Genomic DNA, 20,757 nt, shown 5'->3' with positions numbered 1-20,757 from the left:
AAGGAGGGGCACCTGGCTAACTTGAGTCCGTAGAGCATGCGACTCTTGATCTCGGGGTTGTGAGTTCAAGTCACATTTCAAAAGGATCACTCTGGCTTGCTATATGAAGAAATTAGACTTTAGAGGGTAATACCTGGGAGCAGGAAGGCAAGTTAAGAGAGCACTGAAATAATACAGACAGGAGATGATAGTAGTACAAGACAGGGATACTGAGAAGGGGTCAAATTCCTGATCAAACCTTTAAGGTTAAATGTTCACAAGATTTGTTGATAGATTGGATCTGGGATGTGAAGAGGATGACACCTACAAGATTACTTAAAAATAATTAAAAAAAAAAAAAAAGAAAATTGTGAAAGAAAATACATTTATAGCACTGTACCATATTTACTGAAAAAAATTCTCATCGAAGTAGACCTCAGCAGTTCAAACCCATGTTGTTCAGGGTCAACTGTATCGGGTATTAGGCAGGTGGTAAATACTAAGTTGAAAAATAGCATTGGGGGTGAGTAGGGCATGTAAGTTGGGGGAGGTGGTGATTTTTGATAGCATGGTTAGTGAAGCCTTGCTGAGAAACTGTGGGCCTGAAGCAGGCCAGGAGCCAAGATGGAAATATCTGAGGGAAAAGCATTCAAGGCAGGGGGAGCAACAAAAGTCCTAAGGAAGTGCAAGGTCTGGTGCCTTCCAGACTCACGGTATAGCTGCAGTGGAGGGAAGGAGAGGCAAAAAAGATAAGGACTGTTGAGTATGCGCCAAAGGCCTGGAGTTTTTTAAACATTTTATGTTCATTGGCCTTTTTTCTGAGTGAGTTGGGAAGCCTTTCGAGTTCCATAAGCAAAGTACTGCCTGCGAGCTCTTTTACGTATTTTAACAGGAGCACTGGGCACAACATGGATCAGAGATATGACAAAAGAGGTATGAGGTTGGAAACTTCTGTGGCGATCCAAGGAGAGAACATGGTGTCTTGGATCAGGGAGAGGGCAGCAGAAGTAGAAGAGAGTGGTCAGGTTCTGGATATCTTTAGAAAACAGCAGACAGGGTTTGCTAATTTGTTTTTAGGGGACTGAAAAAAGCTCAGTTTTGGTAAGATTGGCTAGAAATCTTAGATATCCTAGAGGGTAAACCTGAGAGTAAGAGGAGGCTAGTGAGATGCCTAGGGTGCTAAAATGCGGGAGGCAGGTGCTCTGAGATGCTGAACCTTTGCCTCTTTAACTCTTGCCCTTAAATCTTGTGCCCTAATCCCTCACTTGCCTTACCCTAGTCATGGCCCTGCAAGAGGGCATGCTGAGCTTGCAATTGCTAGAGACCTGGGAGGCTGGAGAGGTAACTCTAGGACTATCTTGTCACCTACATAGTTGGAGCCTGCTTCCTCAGGTATAAGATAAGGATGCTCATAGTTATCTCAGCATTTCAGAGGAGGATTAAGTAAGGCAATGATTTTGGTTTTTGAAATAAATACTAAAAACGTGGTTTTACTTAGACGGTAATTTACGAAAAGAAAGCACTAGAAGTTGAAGGGACCTCTTTAAGCAAAAAGCAGTTGTAAAATTGTAGGTCTTTTCTTGTCATGTGAGGAAAAATAAGTGCCAGAACCACCAGAGAAGGACAGAGGAGAATCCAAACATGGGAATAAGGATAATGAAGATGCGGAGCTCATCTTAGTAAAAGTGAAACATGTAAATGAAGATGCAAAAATTCTCTTTATCGGAGTGATTTCAAATTCAAAACCAGTCATTTTGGACATTTTGAAGAGTGACCCTGGAATGATCTTCCAGGAGAAAGAAAGGCTACTTGAGTCAAGATCCCGCTTGTTCATTGCAGCATGCAAACCATGTAATCCATGTGGCACTCACAGTGGCCACCTCAATCTGAATGGAGAGTAATAGTCCTATGATTTTTGAGCTTTTGTTTCATCCTGATTATAAAACGAGCTCACCACAAATCATGCCTCACAATCCCTCAGATTTGCTCTCTCCATATCTTTGTGTCTACTTGGAGGTCTACTTTTGTAGGAGGCAAGGGTGGAAGTCTTCACAATTCAAAGCAATTATACCGTTTCCAGTATAAACAGTGGAAATCCCAAAAGACCTAAATTCAGTGATGGAATACCAGGAGGACATTCCTCACTATGGTCCTTTCAGATTTTTCTTCTACAGTGAGCATGAGCACAACCTCAAAAGGTGTCCCATCTTCATTAAACCATGTTTAGAATGGAGCATTATTTTCTTGGGCTTATGCAACTGACAGGACACATTTCAATCTTATGGATCTAGACACAAAATAGATTGGAAAGCCTGTAAAAACCAGACTTTTTGAGTCTGGCAAGTCAAAACCAGGCTGGATCCCAAGAAAGAAAATCTGATCATGTTACTTCGTGACTTTTACTATGGGCAACATGAAGGAGACAGTCAGCCAAAACAGAAGACTCACACAACCTTTAAATGCCTCAGCTGCTTGAAAGTTCTGAAGAATGTCAAGTTTCTGAGCCATGTGAGGAGCCATTTGGTACTTGAGAAGCAGAGGGCTGACAGCTGGGAAAACCACACCACCTGTCAGCACTGTCATCGACAGTTTCCCACTCCCTTCCAGCTTCAATGTCACATTGAAAGTGTACACACTACCCAAGAGCCCTCTGCTGTCTTTAAAATTTGTGAATTGTCATTCAAAACAGACCAGGTTCTCTTACAGCACATGAAGGACAATCATAAGCCTGGTGAAATGCCCTATGTTTGCAATTACAGATCGTCAGCCTTGGCTGATGTGGAAATGCATTTCAGAACATGCCATGAAAACACTAAGAATTTGCTCTGTCCATCCTGTTTCAATATTTTCAGAGCTGTCATATTCTATGTGAATCATTGTTGGAGGCACTGGAACAAGAGTCTTTTAGGGTTCCAAATGCCAGCTACAGTTTTTGACTTCAAAGGAGAAAACAGAGCATCAAACTTTTGGAAAAGCCAGAGCAATTGGAAGGATTTCCTCCTGAAACAGAGGTTGTGATTCAAATTTCAGTTCAACCAGGATCAAGAAGTGCAGCATCCATTATTCTCAGCAACATCCACCTGTAGTTCTCACTAGTAATATCTATAAAGAGGATTGCCATGAGCTCTAGTTATTCCAGATGTTACCACAGCTAGCATTATAGTGAAAATTATGTTCTACTTACCTCCAGGAACTCTTTCAGATAGAATTGAGGCTAGGCCATCTATACATCATGGCTGTGGATAATAGTCACTGATAGGTTTTATGGTGACAATTCTTCAGGTCCGTACTATCAAGAGGTAGCATAGAAGCCTTTTTTATGCTTCTTCCCAAACTCTCTCCCCAAAGTAACCACTATTCTGACCTCTACTACGAGAGATTCAGTTTTTTTTTTTTCAGTTTTTAAGCTATAAGTAACTGAGATCACACAATAGATTTTTGTCTTTGTTTTTCTTTAAAGAAGTGGGATGCAATGAGAAAGAATGTGTTCTTTTTCATTGCTGAGTAGAATCCCACTGAATGAATATGGTAGAGTTTTATATGCCCATTTGACTCCCAATAGACCTTGAGGCTGATTCTTTTGCTATTTGGAATAAAGCTGACACAAGTCTGTGCATGTCTTTTGGTAAGACATATGTAGTCATTTCCCTAGAATATATGTGTACTTATGAGAAGTTCCGGAGCTACACTGATTTAACGTTTTAGTGCAGATTCTCCTAAACACTTTATCACAGTGATTGAAATACTTTACACTGGCACCAACAACACTGAGAATTCCAAGGCTACAGATACAATGCTTGGTACTGTCAGTCCTTTCTATTAGTGCTGTTCTCCTGAAGTTGAGGTGGTACTACATTGTTTTCATCTTCATTTCCCTGATGATTAATGATCTGGAGAATTTTTTAATATGGTTTTTGGCCACTTGAATACCATCTTTTTTTTTATTTTATTTTACCATCTTGTTTTATTAAGTGCCTATTCAAGTCTTGCAGCCTTATTTATTTATTTATTTATTTATTTATTTATTATTTTAGAGAGAGGGAGAGAGAGCAGGAGAGAGAAGGAAAGAGAATCTCAAGCAGACAGCAATGAGCATGGAGCCTGACTCAGGGCTCGATCCCAGGACCCTGAGATCATGACCTGAACCAAAACCAAGAGTCAGATGCCCAACCAGCTGTGCCACCCTAGTGTCCCAAATATATATTTAAACTAGACTGTCAATTAGGAAGGTATGAGGGAACTGCTAGGGTTCTGGAAATATCCCGTGGCTTTATCTGGATGGTGGTTTCCTAGGTGTATATATATGAATTAGGGTTGGTACTTCACAGTGCATCATATTTAAGAAATTATTATCTACCAAGGACATAAATATATTCCTCCTTTGTTTTCTTCTAGAAGCTTTATTGTTTAGTTTTTTTGCATTTAGGTCCAAGATCCATCTCAAATCTATTTATTTTTTGTTGTTTATTGTGTGACAAGTCCGAGTATCCAGGTTTGTTTTTTCATATGCATATTCAAATCAACCAGCACCATTTACTAAAAAGACCACTCTTTTCCCACTGTGTTTCAGAGGAACCTTTGTGTAAGTCTAGCAGGAGACTGTAATGTATTTCTGGACTCCATTCTCTTCCATTTTTTCAATTCTCTATCCTTATGGTAACACCACACTGTCTTAAACATTGTACTTCTGCCTAAGCTTATGTGATGATTAATTTTATGTGTCAACTTTACTGAGATAAGGGATGCCCAGGTAGCTAGTAAAACATTATTTCTGGGGGTGTCTGTGAGGGTGTTTTTGGAAGAGATTAGTATTTAAATCAACAGACTGAGTAAGCAAGATAAACCCTCAGCAACGTGGGTGAGCATTATCTAATTCAATCCATTAAGAGCCCTAAGAGAACAAGTGAAGGGAGAGAAATTTTCCCCTCTTTTGGGGAAAAAGGGGATATGAGACATCCCATCTCTCCTGCCTTTGGACATCATAACTCCTGGTTCTAAGGCCTTCAGACTCAGACTGAATTATACCACTAGCATTCCTGATTCTCTAGCTTGCAGACAGCATAATGATCAGACTTCTGGGTCTCCATAATTGCATAAACCCCTTTTCTTTCTCTCTTTATCCTACTGGTTTTGTCTTTCTGGAGAATGATGACTAATACAGATATCTGGGAGTTTAAGTTCTCCAGTGAGAGTTCTCCAGTGAGAGTTCTCCAGGGAGTTTAAGTTCTCTTGTTCAAAGCTGTCTTGGCTGTTCAAGTGCTTTGTTGAATTGAAGTGGTTATAATGGACATCCTTGTCTTGTTCTCAGACTCATGCAATAGCTCATCATTAATTATGGTGTTAGCTCTAGGGTTTTTTGTAACTGCCCACTGACTTTGGGGGAATTGAGCTAGAAATCAAAACCAGAAAGATAATTGAGAAAAAAACCCCAAAGCTTGGAAATTAAGCAATATATTTAAACAGGGCTAGGACCAGAGCAGAGGAAGCCAGGAGCCTAAAGTACAAAGTGCCATTCCTGCACTTCTACAAACCTCTTGAATGTGTGCTCTATGCTCACCCTAATTCTGGTTCTGCTTCTAAATAACTCAGAGTAAAAAAAAATAAAAAAAAATAAACAACTCAGAGTTCCTGTAAGAAGATGATGTGGAAAAGGAAAATAATTGCAACTGACTTATATTGAAACAGCAAAATTTATAAGATGGAGGTAAAGCAGTTGTTAGAAGAAATTAATATTTAAACTGCATATATTTGAAAAGAAGAAGGGGTAGGGTGGGCAATGGGTGAAGGGGATCCAGAGGTTCAAACTTCTAGTTATAAAATAAGTCATAAGGAGGTAATGTACAGTGTGGTGACTATAGTTAATAATACCATATTGTTCGAAATGTTGCTCAGAAGGAGACAGAACATGAGAGACTCCTAACTCTGGGAAACGAACTGGGGGTGGTGGAAGGGGAGGTGGGTGGGGGGTGTGGGTGACTGGGTGATGGGCACTGAGGGGGGCACTTGATGGGATGAGCACTGGGTGTTATTCTATATGTTGGCAAATTGAACACTAATAAAAAATAAATTTATAAAAAAAATGTTGCTCAGAGAGTAAATCTTAAAAGTTCTCATCACAAGAAAAGGAATTTGTATCTATGTTTGGTGATGGATGGATGTTCACTAGGCTTATTGTGATCATTTCACAATATAAACAAATATTGGATCACTATGTTGTACTCCTAAAACTAATATGATGTTGTATGTCAATTGTACCTCAACGAAGAAGAGGAGGGAAAAGAAGAAAGGTTGGAAAAATAATGATCTAAATCAGTGCTGTTGATAGAAGTTTCTGCAGTGATTGAAATGTTCTATATCTGTTTTGTCCAATATGCTACATGTGACTACTGAGCCATTGAAATGTAGCTAGTATGACTTAGGTGCTGAATTTTTAATTTTATTTAATTTTGATTAATTTAAAATTAAATTTAAAGGTAAGATAAACAAATCTTCCTTACAAATGAAGTCCAGATAATTTCAGTTCTCTCAATAATTTGTGTATTTCATAGGCATTCTCCTCTCAATGAGACTAGATGTGTTTTCCTGAGGATAGGCTGGATTTAGTGACTTGCTTCCAAAGAGTAGACTATGGAAAGGAGAGAAAAGTAACTTTACAGTGGAGAGGTTAGTGGTAAATCATAGTGATAACATGTATCCCCCCCGGAAGTGATGAGGACATATCACCTCTGTGGTATAATTTAAAACCCTACATCCCCAGTGTAACCATGAGGAAAACATCCAACCCATATTGAGAAACATTCTGCAAAATATCTGACCCTTAAGGACTCCTTAGAATCGTCAAGGTCATGATGAGTAGACTAAGGAGACACTATGACTAAGGTCCATGCAGTATCCTGCATGGGAATCTGGAATAGAAAAAGGACATTAGTAGAAAAACTAGTGAAATTTGAATAAAGTTTGGAGCATAGTTAATAGTAACTTAATGAAGGGTGATGGAGTAATTTTGAGGCCTAAAGGAGAGGATTTCCCAAATACACATTTTAGACATTGAAAATACTTTCTCTATATCAACATCCTCTTAATTTTGACTATGGTATACTTGACTGAACAGAAATCCTCAAATGCAAAGAAAGGATCAATACTATTTAGACTGTGTGATCTGACCATAATGCAACAAGACAAGAAATTCATAAAGGAACAGCTTTTTAAGATCCTATAGATTTGGAAATAAATACCATATAACTCTTGTATTAAAAAGAGAAACACTAGTGAATTTAAGACATCCTTGGAGGGGCATCTCGGTGGCTCAGTTAGTTAGGTGTCTGCCTTCTGCTCAGGTTGTGATCTTGGGGTCCTGGTATCAATCCCTGCATCAGGCACCCTGCAGCAGGGACTCCTCAGAGGGAGACAGTCCCCCTCTCCCTCTGACCCTCCCCAACTCATGCTCTCTCTCTCAAGTAAACAAATAAAAACATTTTTTAAAAGGATAAAAAAAGACATACTTGGAATTAAATGACAATGAACATGTTAATGAAGCAAAAATTGTAGGATATAGTTAAACTGGTACTTAAGTAAATGAAGGTAACTTTATAGCATTACATATAAATGAAATAACAGAGCTTACAAACAAAATACCTAGGCATTTGTCTCAAAAAATTGTAAAGAGGATATCTTTGTATGGTGACAGATGGTAAGTAGACTTATGGTGATAGCTATGTATAGAATGTCATATTGCTACAATGTACAACTGAACTAATATAACCTTGTATCCCAACTACATTACAATTTAAAAAGACTTAAAAATATTGTAAAGAGGAACAATAGAACCTACAGAGATAACAAGAAAGTAGATCTAGTGACAAAAATAGTGTTATATATTAAAAAACCCAAAATCTGTCTTTTTTTAAAAAAATTTAATTTATTTTTCATGAGAGGCACAGAGAGTGAGGCAGAGACACAGGCAGAGGGAGAAGCAGCCTCCATGCAGGGAGCCCGATGTGGGACTTGATCCCGGGTCTCCAGGATCATGCTCTGGGCCAAAGCCAGGCGCTTAACTGCTAAGCATCCTAGGGATCCCAAGTCTTTTTTTTTTTTTTTTTTTTTTTTTAAATTTCAACACATTACTAAACTAGACAGACTTCTAGCAGAAATGGCAATTAAAAAAAAATCTGTAAAAGGCCAGATAGTAAATATTTTAGGCTTTTGAATATGATTTCTGACAACGAACCAACTGCTGTTTTAACAGGAAAGCAACCATAGGTAAATATCTAAAGGAATGGGTATATCTGTGTTCCAGTAAAACTTTACGGACACTGAAATTTGAATTTTATCTATTTTTCAGGTGTTGCAAAATCATATTCCCCTTGTGTTTTGTTTTTCCAGACAGGAACAGATATAAAGTTCCTTCTTAGGTCGCTGCAAGCCATACAAAAATTGGTGCCAGGCTATTTTGGTAAAGCTTGACCAGATGCAACGTCAAGAGCATGGGCGTCAAGACCCAGTTGCATGGTCAAGTTACCTCAAACACGAGGAGCGCGTTTATGACAAACGGATGACACCTGAGGATTATGAGAGCTAAACGCTGGGTGGGCAGAAGTACCCCGACGGATGGATTGGGGGCCCTCCCTTGTCCTTGGAGCCCGGTCAGCTCTGCGTCCTTGACCTCCTAAGACTCTTCTTCCCCGGACTTGGTGCTGCCCCTGCCCTCACGCCCTCAGCCTGACCCCGCCTCCAGCGATCGCCACCAGGGGCGCCAGAGCGCGCGCAGGCGCCGCCCGGCCTCTCCGCCAATCAGATCGCGGCGCCCTGAGCCGCGCCGGCCTCGGCCCGCACCTGGCAGCCAATCACAGGTCGCAGCGGGCGCGCGTGCGGGGGCGGCGGCGTCAGCGGTGCCTGGGGCCTGAGGAGGCGTCGTCCCCTCAGGCTTCGCCTGGGGAGCGCGTCGGGGCGGTGCGCCGCCGGCAGCTCCGGGACCGCTTCGGGGACGCGGCGGACCCGGGCTGGTAAGGGGGGGCGTGGCGCGGCCCGGGGATCCCGGCGGGGAGGGGCGGGGGAGGGGGAAGGGGAGGGGGAGGGCGGCCGCGGCCGCAGCCCAGCCGGCCGCCGCGCTCCGGGTCTGGCCGCGCGGGAGCGGCCTGTGCCTGTTGCCGCGGCCTCCGAAGGGCCCCTCCACGCTCACGCCTGCGGCCGCCTCGGCGGGGGCCTTTCGGGCAGCCTCCCCTCCCCCACCGGCGGCGGGCCGCCCCCTCCCCCAGGCCCGGGCCCCGCCTGCGCCTCCCGGAGGCGAGGCCTGCCCGGGCCCCTCCGGCTCTGCCCGACCTGGCCTGCGGGGTCTCCGGTGGGATTCACGTGGTTTCATCCTGGCCGTTCTGGACGCGCTCCGGACGCCGGCGGGCCCAGACCCTTTAAGGACGTTCAAGTATCTGTAAATTCATTATTGCTCCCTCTCCTGCCTCCCGAAGGCCCCGCACCTCTTCCTTGTTCGCTGTATTTCTGCCGGGACACTGTTTGAGACCCTCCCGCCCTAAGGAGGTCCCCCGCAAATCCCCCCCCCCCCCCCCCCCCCCAGCCAGGACACCAGGGTGGTTTCCAAGGCTTTGGGTTGGGGGCCGTGGGCAGGCGTAGTGTTTTCTTTACTAAGATGTGGGGGAGGGGAGTGGGGGAGGAACAGGTGCCCCGGAGAGGATCCGGTTCTCTTCCCTGGTTCCTCGCGCGAGGTGCTTGATCAACATCCAGAAGGCGATCTCAGGTGGGCAGTGGAATAGAAAACATGCCTGCAACGTGCAAGTGACCCACATCCTCCTCTCTGCTTGCCTCAAGGATGTGACCTTCTCCCGCCTGGAGTAGCTCAAATTCTTAGAAGTTTCAGTGCACACCTGAGGTAAGATGAGAGATCTTTATTTATTTATCTTTTTTTTTTTTTTGAAGATTTTATTTATTCATGAGAGACACAGCGCACGCGAGAGAGGCAGAAGCAGGCCCCACGCAGGGAGCCTGACGTGGGACTGGATCCCGGGTCTCCAGGATCTCGACCTGAGCTGAAGGCAGACACTCAACCACTGGGCCACCCAGGTGCCCCGGAGAGATCTTTATAAGGACCAAGATTGTATCTTTTTTTCCTTCAGTTTTCCCTTATTTTCTCCTGTGTTAAAAGACTACTGGGCAGCCTGGGTGGCTCAGCAGTTTAGCGCCTGCCTTTGGCCCAGGGCATGATCCTGGAGTCTTGGGATCGAGTCCCACATCGAGCTTCCTGCGAGGAGCCTGCTTCTCCCTCTGCCTGTGTCTCTGCCTCTCTCGCTCTCTGTGTGTGTCTCTCATGAATAAATAAATAAAATCTTAGAAAAAAAAAAAAGACTACTGTTTAGACAGTGTTTCCTGAGTGTGTCTGACCTGAGTATGTCTGGTAAATGCAAGCCAATTCTGGAGCTCTGTTTATTGCTCCCTTAAAAACAAGGAGGGCAGCATTCTTTCACCTGTTCTCTCGAAAGGAAAAAGAAAGTAAGAGGGTCATACATTTTAAGCTGCATGAAACTGACTTCTTGTACAATGGTGTGAGGCCAAGATGGGCTGATACACATACCAGAGGTTTCAGCTCATGTGTTAAAGTGGTTAACTCAGGGTAAATGTGTGTTGATTAAGAGTGATTACACGAGGTTAGTTTGCACATTTGTATTACCCTTTCCTTAAGGGCTTTACTTGGTGAAGTGATTGAATATGGGTGGGCGAGGCCACATGAAATCGTTTCATGCCAGTTGGCAACCAATAAGTAAGTTGTATGCCCAGTAACTTGTGTATATAGCTCAGTGAGACCCATTATATAGTTATCTATTGCTGTGGGACACGTTGTCTCAAACTTAATGACCTAAGGAATGTTTGTCTCAACATTTGTCATGCTCTAGGATCTAGGACTGGCCCAGCTGGGTGATTCTGGCTCAGGGTGTCTTAGGAGGTCATACTGAAGCTCTTGACTGGGTTGGCAGTCTCTGAGGACTTTTTTGTTGGATGACCAGTGTCCAAGCTTGCTCACTTGACTGACGGTTCTTCACTCTGTGGGCCTCTCTATGGGGCTGTGCCTGTCATGGCAACTGGCTTCCCTTAGATAGAGTGATTCAGGAGATTCAAGAGCGAGTTTGCCCCAAGATGAAGTGCAGTCTTTTTCAGAAGTTCGATACATCCCATCTGTATTTGCTTAGTCACATAGGCTAACCTTGTGATAGTGTGGGAGAGGACTACACAAGAGTGTGAATACCAGGAGGTAGGATTTATTTGGGGCCATCTTGGAGGCTGGCTACCACACCCGTTACCCACCATTCCAACTCTTTTCCCGATTGTTCTGTTATTATGAGTGAATTATTTGGCTCCAGGCTAAGGGCAAAACCTTCCCTTATGTACTAAATCCAAGCACTTTTTGTTTATTTAGGAATACTCTTCCAGCAAGTCTCTTCTTTGTCCTGGATTAAGTTTTTGGTTTCTCTGGATGATTATCATCACCAAACAGACTGTAATGTCACCTCTCATTAAAAAAATCCATCTTTTAATTGCATATCCCCCTTCTGCTTATTTTATTTCATATTTGCTTTTCATTATAGGAAAACTCCAGAGTTGTGCTTATTCGCTTCCTCCAGTTCTCCCATGCTCCTTTAAATCCACTCTTGTCAAGATCATCAATGAATTCTACAGTGCTTAATCCAGTAATCAGTTGTTAGTTATTAATTATGTGATCTATTGGCAGCATTTATCAGAGTCATTCATTTCCTCTTCCCTGAAAATAATTTTTCATTTGGATTACAACATGTTTCTTTTTCTCAATTTCCTTTTACTGCCCCCACCCCCACCCCCCACCCCTACCTCCACCCCAGTTGGCTCTAAGTAAGTGTTCCCTTTTCATATCCTTTCCTGGTTTCTTCTTATGTCCCTGACCTCTAACTGATGGAATGCCCCAGGGCTTGGATATCAGCCCTCTTTCCCTAGATGACCTCATCTAGTCTTGTGTTTTATGTAACATTACATGCCAAAGACTCCAAAATTTGTGTACTTAGCCTAGGTCTTTCCCTGAGCTCTGGTCTCATATTTACCTGCTCAGCATTACCTCTTGTAGGTGTCATCCTCTTCACATCCCAGATCCAATCTATCAACAAATCTTGTGAACATTTAACCTTAAAGGTTTGATCAGGAATTTGACCCCTTCTCAGTATCCCTGTCTTGTACTACTATCACCTCCTTTCTGTATTATTTCAGTGCTCTCTTAACTTGCCTTCCTGCTCCCAGGTATTACCCTCTAAAGTCTAATTTCTTCACATAGCAAGCCAGAGTGATCCTTTTGAAATGAAAGATCGAATCACTCCTCCCTCAAAACCTCCCAGTGACCCATTACACTCAGAGTAAAAACCAAAGAACTTAGAATGGCCTACATTAACATACTACGATGAACTCATTCTTTGATCTCATCTCCAGTTTCTCTCCCTTTCCATTGGCTTGCCTATGTTAGCCTCTTGAGCAGTCCTTAAATTTGGTAAGCAGGCTCCTCTCAGAGCCTTGGTGTTTACCCTTCCTTCTGCTGGCGAATTCTTCCCCAGATCCCCATAACCATGCCATACAAATATCAACCTGCCTCTATGCTACCTGGCTCATTTCCTCCTTTATTTTCTCTGTAGCATTTATAACCATTTGAAATTTTATGTATATGTATACACATATATAATAATATATTTTGTATCTTTTACATTACATTAGGAATTGAAATATGTAACATGTGCTATTATAACATTGCATACAGCAACTTCATATGTGTCTATTTTTTAAAATGTATTTTCTAGTTATCTCTATTGCAGTGTCAAGTCCCTGAAGAAAGAGTCTTTGTTTCAATCACTACTGTATCACCAGTACCTAGACAAGTACCTGGCACTTGGTAGGCTCACTAGATACTTCCTGATGCTCAGATTCCTCACAAACACCATCTTGATGCTCTTCCCTCCTCTTTTCTCTGTTAGGGGTTAGGGTTAGGAGACTGTCAGAACTATGTAGTTCTTTATCATTCTGCTCCTGTGTCATTTCTTTGTTTCTCAGCCTTTTGTGGATAGGGATATGTTCTAATTCTACTGATTTAATTTGTTTTATAGTTGTACTTCATCCAAAATAGTGAATATCAGAACATTACCAACCTTATATGTATGACCACCCATAGAACTTATGATCTTTCCATGGAGTAATAATTTCTTTTAAAAAATGAGAAAGAAAGAAAGAAAGAAAGAAAGAAAAAAATTCCCCCCTCCTCCTTTTTTTTTGCACCCAGGAATTCTAACATAGCATTATTATGTTAGGGTCAATTTGATATGAAAAAAATAATAGTGACTTTCATCTTTTGGTTTTGTAACAGTTAAAAAAAATTGGATACAAGTTATTTTAAGCCATCCTTTGTAAGTTTCTTATACTTGTCAACTACAAGTATTACTTATACTTTCCTTTAAATGTATAAATTAGTCATTTGACTAACACCAAATAATAGAGTTCCGAGAGTTCTCCTTAATCGTTAGTATTGTATACATTTTAAAACAAAATATGGATGCTCTGTGGGAGTCCAATCAGGAATTTTTTCCTTGGGAGCTTTCCAGTAGCAAGGAGATATATATTATATGGAGATGCATGACAGGGCCCATCTGGCCTGTATAGAATATGCTCTCACCACTTTCCTAACTTCCAGATTCCTTATAATTAGGTAGACTAATTTATCACTGAAATCAGTTTTTTTGTTTTGTTTTTTGTTTTGTTTTCTTTTTTGGAGGGAGGTGAAGGAGAGAGAGAAAATAAGCAGACTCCCCACCAAGCACAGAGCCCAACACAGATCTTGATCTCATGACCCTGAGATCATAACCTAAGCTGAAATCCACAGTCAGATACTTAAATGATTGAGCCACTCAGGCAGCCTGAAATCAAGATATTTTTAAGACTGAAAAATGGCACTATTAAAAAATACATAGGGACAGCAGGTCAAACTGGATTGTCCTGGTCAAATCAAGATATTTAGCAATCCTAATGTTAATTAAGTTGGTGTTTCAAGTCCTTGGTATCAGAGTAGTGTCCACTCTACCAGATGATATCTATCTATCCCTGGGGATGTATGCCTCCCACTACAAATTTGTAGATTGACCATATGATATAAGTTTAACTCTCTGTTGGCTGGATTAGTTTGCATTGTTACCATAATCCTAATTACTTAATTTTTGTTACATGAATGGAGTCTGTTTAGGGACTTTGAAAATTTAGTATCAGTTGTTGGGATGTGGGGGTCACACCAGCCTATTGCTAGGCATTGTTTTCTTTAATTGAGATATAATTCACATATTATACATTCACTCTGTAGAATTGAAAATTGAATGATTTTTAGTATATTCACAAATTGTGCAGTCTTTACTACTATCTTAATTCCCAAACATTTCATCAATCCTAAAGCCCTGTATTAGTTTCCTGTGGCTACTATAACAAATTACCACACTCTTGGCGGATTAAAACAACAAAAGTTTATTCTGTCTCTGTTCTTGAGGTAAATTAGAAATCACTATCCCTGGACCTAAGTCAGTGTGTTGGCAGGGCCATGCTACCCTGGATACTCTAGGGGAGAATCCATTCCTTGCCTCTTCCAGCTGGCATTCTTTGGCTGTGTCCCTATTACTCCAATATTGTTACAATGCTTTCTCCTATTGTATGTGTGAAATCTTCTGTCTCTCTTACGGAGGATACTTGGGATATTTTGGGTCCATTTGTATGTATAATTCAGCATAAGTTTCCCATCTCAAGATTCTTAATTACATCTGCAAAGACCCTTTTCTCAAATCAGATAACACTTTTCAGGGATTAGGATCTAGTATTTTTCAAGGCCATTATTAAAACTACTATATTCCTTATTCTACCCCCTACCCCAGCCCATGGCAACCACTAGTCTATTTCTGTGTCATGGATTTGCCTAATATAGGCATTTTATATTAAAGGAATCATACAATATTTGGCCTTTTTGTGTCTGGCTTTATTTACTTAGCATGTTTCCAAGGTTCATCCATGTTATACATGTATAGTAGTACTTTGTTTTCCTGGCTGAATAACATTCCATTGTATAGCTATGCCACAATGTATCCATTCATCAGTTAATGGACATTTGGGTTGTTTGCACTTTGCAGCTATTGTGAATAATGCTGCTCTGAACATTGTTGAGCAAATTTTTGCATGGACTTATATTTTCAACTCTTTGGGATATATACCTGGGAGGGAAATTGCTGGATCATATACCTCTATATTTAATTTTTGAGATGCTACCAAATTGCTTTCCGAAGTGGCAGTTGTGCCAGCAATATGAGGATTCTGATTTTTCCACATTCTTTGTTACATTTTTACTGTTCCTATTTTTTGCTTATAGTCAACCCAGTGGATATAAAGTGGTATCTAATTGTGATTTTGATTCACATTTCCCCTAATAACTAATTGTATTGAGGAGCATTTCTTGTGCTTATTGTATTGTATTATTTGTGTACTTCCTTGGGAAATTGTTTATTCAAATTTTTTGCTCATTTTTTATTTTGGTAAAAACATAACATAAATTTTACCATCTTAACCATTTAATTGTTAAATATATTCACATTGTTTTTTTTTTTTTTTTTAAGATTTTATTTATTTGTGAGTGACACAGAGAGGCAGAGACATAGGAGAGGGAGAAGCAGGCTGCCTGCAGGGAGCCTGATGTGGGACTCAATCCCAGGACCCCAGGATCACAACTGAGCCAATGGCAGATGCTCAACCACTGAGCCACCCAGGTGCCCCTATTCAAGTTGTTTTAAAACAGATCTCTAGAACTTTTCATCTTGCAAAATTGAAACTTTGTATCCATCCCATTAAACAACAGACTCCCCTTTTCCCTCTCTCCCTAGAGTGAGGTATCCACCTTTCTACTTTTTGTTTCTTTTCTGTTTGCTTTGACTACTTTAGATACTTCATATAAGTGGAATTAACATAGTATTTGTTTCTTTGTGATTGGCTTTTTAAATTTGGCATAAGTGTCCTCAAGGTTCATAGGTGTTGCTGTATGTGGCGGGACTTCCTTCTTATGGCTGTATAATATCTGATTGTATGTATATACCACATTTTAAGAATTCATTCATCAGTTAATGAACATTTGGGCTGCTTCCACCCCTTAATTATCATGAATAGTGCTGCTGTTATCATGAATATAAGTGTGCAAATATCTCTTTGAAATCCTGCTTTCATTTCTTTTGGATGTATATCCGGAAGTGGGATTGCTGGATCATATGGTAGTTCAATTTTTAATGTTTTGAGGAACCTCTTTTGCTTTCCATAGCAATTGCACCATTTTACATTCCAACCACAGCACATGAGGATTCTAATTTCTTCACATCCCTTGCAACAGTTGTTATTTTCTAGTGTGTTTATTTATTTTTATATTTTTTGATAGTAGCTATCCTAAGGGGTATAAGGTGATACATCATTGTGGTTCTGATTCACATTCCTCTGATTAGCATGTTGAACATATTTATACTTGGCCATTTGTTTATCATTTTTGGAGAAATTTCTATTTCATTGCCTCCTTTTTTTAAAGTTTTTATTTAAGTAATCTCTCCAGCCAACATATGGCTCGAACTCATGACCCTTAGATCAAAAGTCATTTTCTTCAGACTGAGCCAGTCAGGCACCACCCTTGCCCATTTTTAAATTGAGTTGTCTTCTGATATAAGAGGTCTTTATATATTGTGGATATAAATCCCTTATCATATATATGATTTATAGATATTTTCTCCCATTCTTTGGGTTGTCTTTTTTACTTTCATGATGGTATCCTTTAGAGGACAAAAGTTTTTAATTTGATGAAATCCAGAGCACCCGATGCCTCAGCGTTTGAGCATCTGCCTTTGGCTCATCCTGGGGTCCTGGAATTGAGTTCCACATCAGTCTCCCTTCAGGGAGGCTGCTTCTACCTCTGCTTATGTCTCTGCTTCTCTCTCGGTGTTTCCCATGAATAAGTAAATAAAAATAATATAAAATAATAATTTGATGAAATCCTGTTTTTTAAAATTTATTTAAATTAAATTAATTAGCAAATAGTGTACTATTAGTTTCAGATGTAGAGTTCAGTGATTCATCAGTCTTATATAACACCCAGTGCTCATTACATCTCTCATTATAGCCCTCCTTAATGAACTAACCAGCTACTCCATCCCCCCACTTCCTCCCCTCCAGTAACCCTCAGTTTGTTTTCTGTGGTTAAGAGTCTCATGGTTTTTCTCCCTCTGATTTTGTCTTATTTTATTTTTTGTTCTCTTTGCCTATGATCCTCTGTTTTGTTATTTAAATTCCACATATGAGTGAAATCACGGTAATTTTCTTTATCTGATTGACTTATTTCACTTAGCACAATATCCTCCAGTTCCATCCATGTAATTGCAAATGGCAAGATTTCATTTTTTTGATGGCTGATTAATATTCCATTGTGTACATGTATTACTGCATCTTTTTTATCCATTCATCTATGGATGGACATCTGGGTTCTTTTTATAGTTTGGCTGTTGTGGACATTGCTGCTATAAACATTGTGGTACAGGTGCCCCTTCAGATCATTACTACTTTTGTATCTTTGGGGTAAATACTTAGTAGTGCAATTGCTGAGTTGTAGGGTAGCTCTATTTTTAGTTTCTTGAGGACTCTGTTTTCCAGAGTGACTGTACCAGCTTGCATTCCCACAACAGTATGAGAAGGTTCCCCTTGATGAAATCATGTTTATTTTTCTTTTGTTATTATTCTTTTGTTATCTTGTTGAAAAAAAACATTTACCTCTATTTTTTAAAAAAACTTACAGTTAGCTCTTATATTTAGTTCTACAGTCTATTTTGAGGGGTTTTGTTTTGTTGTTTTAGTATATGGTGTTAGCAGGGGTCCAACCTCATTCTTTTGATGTGGATGGAGGTTCAGTTGTTCGAACATTTGTTGAAAAATCTTAATCTGTTCCCCACTTAATTATTTTGGTATTCTTGCTGAAAATCAATTGGCCATTAGTGTATGGGTTTATTTCTGGACTCTGAATTGTATCCTATTGATCTATGTTTCTATCTTTATGCTAGTACCACACTTTTCATTACTGTAACTTTGTCATAAGTTTTGAAATCAATGTGAAATTTTCATTTCTTTTTTAAGATTATTTTGGCTGTTCTAAGTCTTTTGCATTTCCACATGAATTTTAATTTCTGTGAAAAAGCAAGCTGGGATTTTGATAAATCAGTATCTGGAGTCTTGTCTGAACAATATTAGATCTTATCCATTAATACGAGATGTATGCATTTACTTTGTTCTTTTTAATTGCCTCAGCAGTGTATTCAGTATAATTGAGTGTTTTCAGTATGAATTTCTTACATTTTTTGGGGGGGTAAATTTGTTCTTAAGTATTTTATTTTTTGTAATGCTTGTGTACACAGAACTGCTTACTTCATTTTCAGTGTTTATCGCTAATGTATAGAAATATAATTGATGTTTTATATTGATCTTACATTGTTTACTAGGTCTAATACTAAGTTCTCAAAATTTTCTATGTACAGAAATCATGTCTTCTGCATGTAGTTTTACTTCTTTTTTTCCAGTCTGAATACTTTTTTACTTTTTTTTCCTTGCCTGATTGTCCTGGTTAAACAACCTCCAGTATAATGTTGAATCAGAATGTTAGAAGTGGACATCTTTGTCTTGTTCCTGATCTTAGAAGAGAAGCTTTCAGTCTTTTTACCATGAAGTATAATGCTAGCTGTGGGTCTTTTACAAATGCCCTTTGTCTGATTGAAAAAGTTCCCTTCTCCCAATTGTTGAGTGGGTTTTTTTTTTCACCTCACAAAAGGGTGCTAAATTTTGTTTAATGCTTTTATTTGCTGGCAGATGTGGGTTTTTGGTCTTTTATTCTATTGAAATTGTATAATATTGATTGATTTTTATATAATGAACCAACTTTGCATTTCTTACGTAAATCTCACTTGGTCATGGTGTATAGTTCTTTTATATGTTATTAAATTTGTTAGTATTTTGTTAAGGATTTTTTACCTCCATTCATAAGAGATATTAGTATATAGGAGGCTTTTTTGTTTTTGTTTTTGATGTGTGAGGTCTTTAATTTTGGTATAAATAGTACTGGCCTCAGAATGAGCTGGAAAGTTTTCTCTCCTAATTTTTGGACGAGTTGATGGAGGATTAGTGCTAATTCTTCTTGAATTGTTTTAGTAGAATTTACAAGGATAGTCATTTGATCTTTGATTTTTTTCTTTGGGTAATTTTTTTTTATTACTAACTTTAATCTCTTATTTTGGATATATTTTTATTTTCTAGGTTTGTTTTTGGAGTCAATTTGGTAGTTTGTGTCTTTCTAGAATTTATCCATTTCATCAAGGTTATCTTATTCCTTGGAGTAAAATTGTTTATAGTATCCCCTTAATATATTTTTTAAATTTCAGAGGAGCCTAGTTGGCTCAATTGGCTCAGGTCATGACCTCAGTTGGCTCAGGTCATGATCTTGGGGTCCTGGGATCAAGCCCCATTGGGCTTCCTGCTCAGCTGGGAGCTGGCTTCTCCTTCTTCTGCCCCTCCCCCTGTCTCTCCCTTACACCTCCTGCTCCCCCGCCCCCCCGTTTGTGCTTACTCTCTCTCTCTCTCTCAGTTAAAGAAGTAAAATCTTGAAAAAAAATTTTTAAAAAAATTTCCGTATGGTTGGTAGTAATATCCCCTCTTTATTTAAAAAAATAATATATTGAGGGTGAAATTCACATAACATAAAATCAGTCATTTTAAAGTGAAAGATTCAGTGGTATTTAGAGCACTCACAATGTTGTACATCTACTGCCCTTATCTAGTTCCATAATATCTCAAACATTCCAAAGTAAAACTCTTTACCATTAAGCAGTTTCTCTCCATTTCTCCTCTCCCATCCCCTGGCAACTACCATTGTTTAGATTCTATGGCTTTATCTATTCTGGATATTTCCTATAGATAAAATCATATAATATATGAACTTTTGGGATCCCTGGGTGGCGCAGTGGTTTGGCGCCTGCCTTTGGCCCAGGGCGCGATCCTGGAGACCCGGGATCGAATCCCACGTCAGGCTCCCGGTGCATGGAGCCTGCTTCTCCCTCTGCCTGTGTCTCTGCCTCTCTCTCTCTCTCTCTCTCTCTCTGTGCGACTACCATAAATAAATAAAAATTTAAAAAAAAATATATGAACTTTTCTGTCTGACTTCTTTCACTTTGCATGTTTTTAGGTTTTATTCAGGTTGTAGTATCAATACTTCATTCCATTTTTTAAAAATTATTTTTATTGGTATAATTGACATATAACATTATATTAATTTCAGGTGTACAGCATGATTTGGTATTTGTATAAATTGTGATATGATGCCCAATAAGTATAGTTAACATTTGTCACCATATGTAATTTTTTTTATCTTGTGATGAGAACTTTTAAGATCTACTCTCCTAGCAACTTTCAAATATGCAATGCAATATTATTAAGTATAGGAACTATGTTGTACATTAATTACATCTCCATGACATACTTATAATTGGAAGTTTGTACCTTTTGATCCCCTTTATCCCCCTCCCTTGCCTCTGGCAGTCACCAGTCTATTCTCTGTTTCTATTAGTTTATTATTGTTCTTAAAGATTCCACATATTGGGATGCCTGAGTGGCTCAGTGGTTGAGCTCTGCCTTCAGCTCAGGTCGTGATCCTGGGGTCCTGGGATCGAGTCCCACATC

The 20,757-nt window shown here is 39.8% G+C and overlaps 3 protein-coding genes and 1 pseudogene across 9 annotated transcripts in view; 2 read left to right on the top strand and 2 right to left on the bottom strand.

The window, feature by feature from the left end:
* Nucleotides 1–20,757, bottom strand: part of LOC112907482 (immunoglobulin lambda-1 light chain-like) — a 699,686-nt gene that overhangs the window by 331,474 nt on the left and 347,455 nt on the right. The window lies entirely within an intron of this gene.
* LOC112907540 (immunoglobulin lambda-1 light chain-like) overlaps nt 1–20,757 on the bottom strand; it is a 548,801-nt gene that overhangs the window by 342,705 nt on the left and 185,339 nt on the right. The gene's annotated exons all lie outside the window — the stretch shown is intronic.
* LOC112912351 (zinc finger protein 280A-like) lies at nt 888–8,985 on the top strand (annotated as a pseudogene).
* ZNF280B (zinc finger protein 280B) overlaps nt 8,859–20,757 on the top strand; it is a 24,003-nt gene continuing 12,104 nt past the window's right edge. Inside the window, exons 1-2 of one of the 2 annotated variants that reach the window (XM_025989064.2) lie at nt 8,859–8,981; nt 9,799–9,859. The gene's annotated coding sequence lies outside the window, so the exon portion shown is untranslated. Of the gene's footprint in view, nt 8,982–9,057; nt 9,860–20,757 lie in introns of those variants that run through there. The other variant, XM_072723319.1, reaches the window with a different exon arrangement.

The sequence above is a fragment of the Vulpes vulpes genome, chromosome 10 (genome assembly GCF_048418805.1).
Source record: "Vulpes vulpes isolate BD-2025 chromosome 10, VulVul3, whole genome shotgun sequence".
Lineage (NCBI taxonomy): Eukaryota > Metazoa > Chordata > Mammalia > Carnivora > Canidae > Vulpes > Vulpes vulpes.
This window is presented reverse-complemented; position numbering and strand designations above follow the sequence as displayed.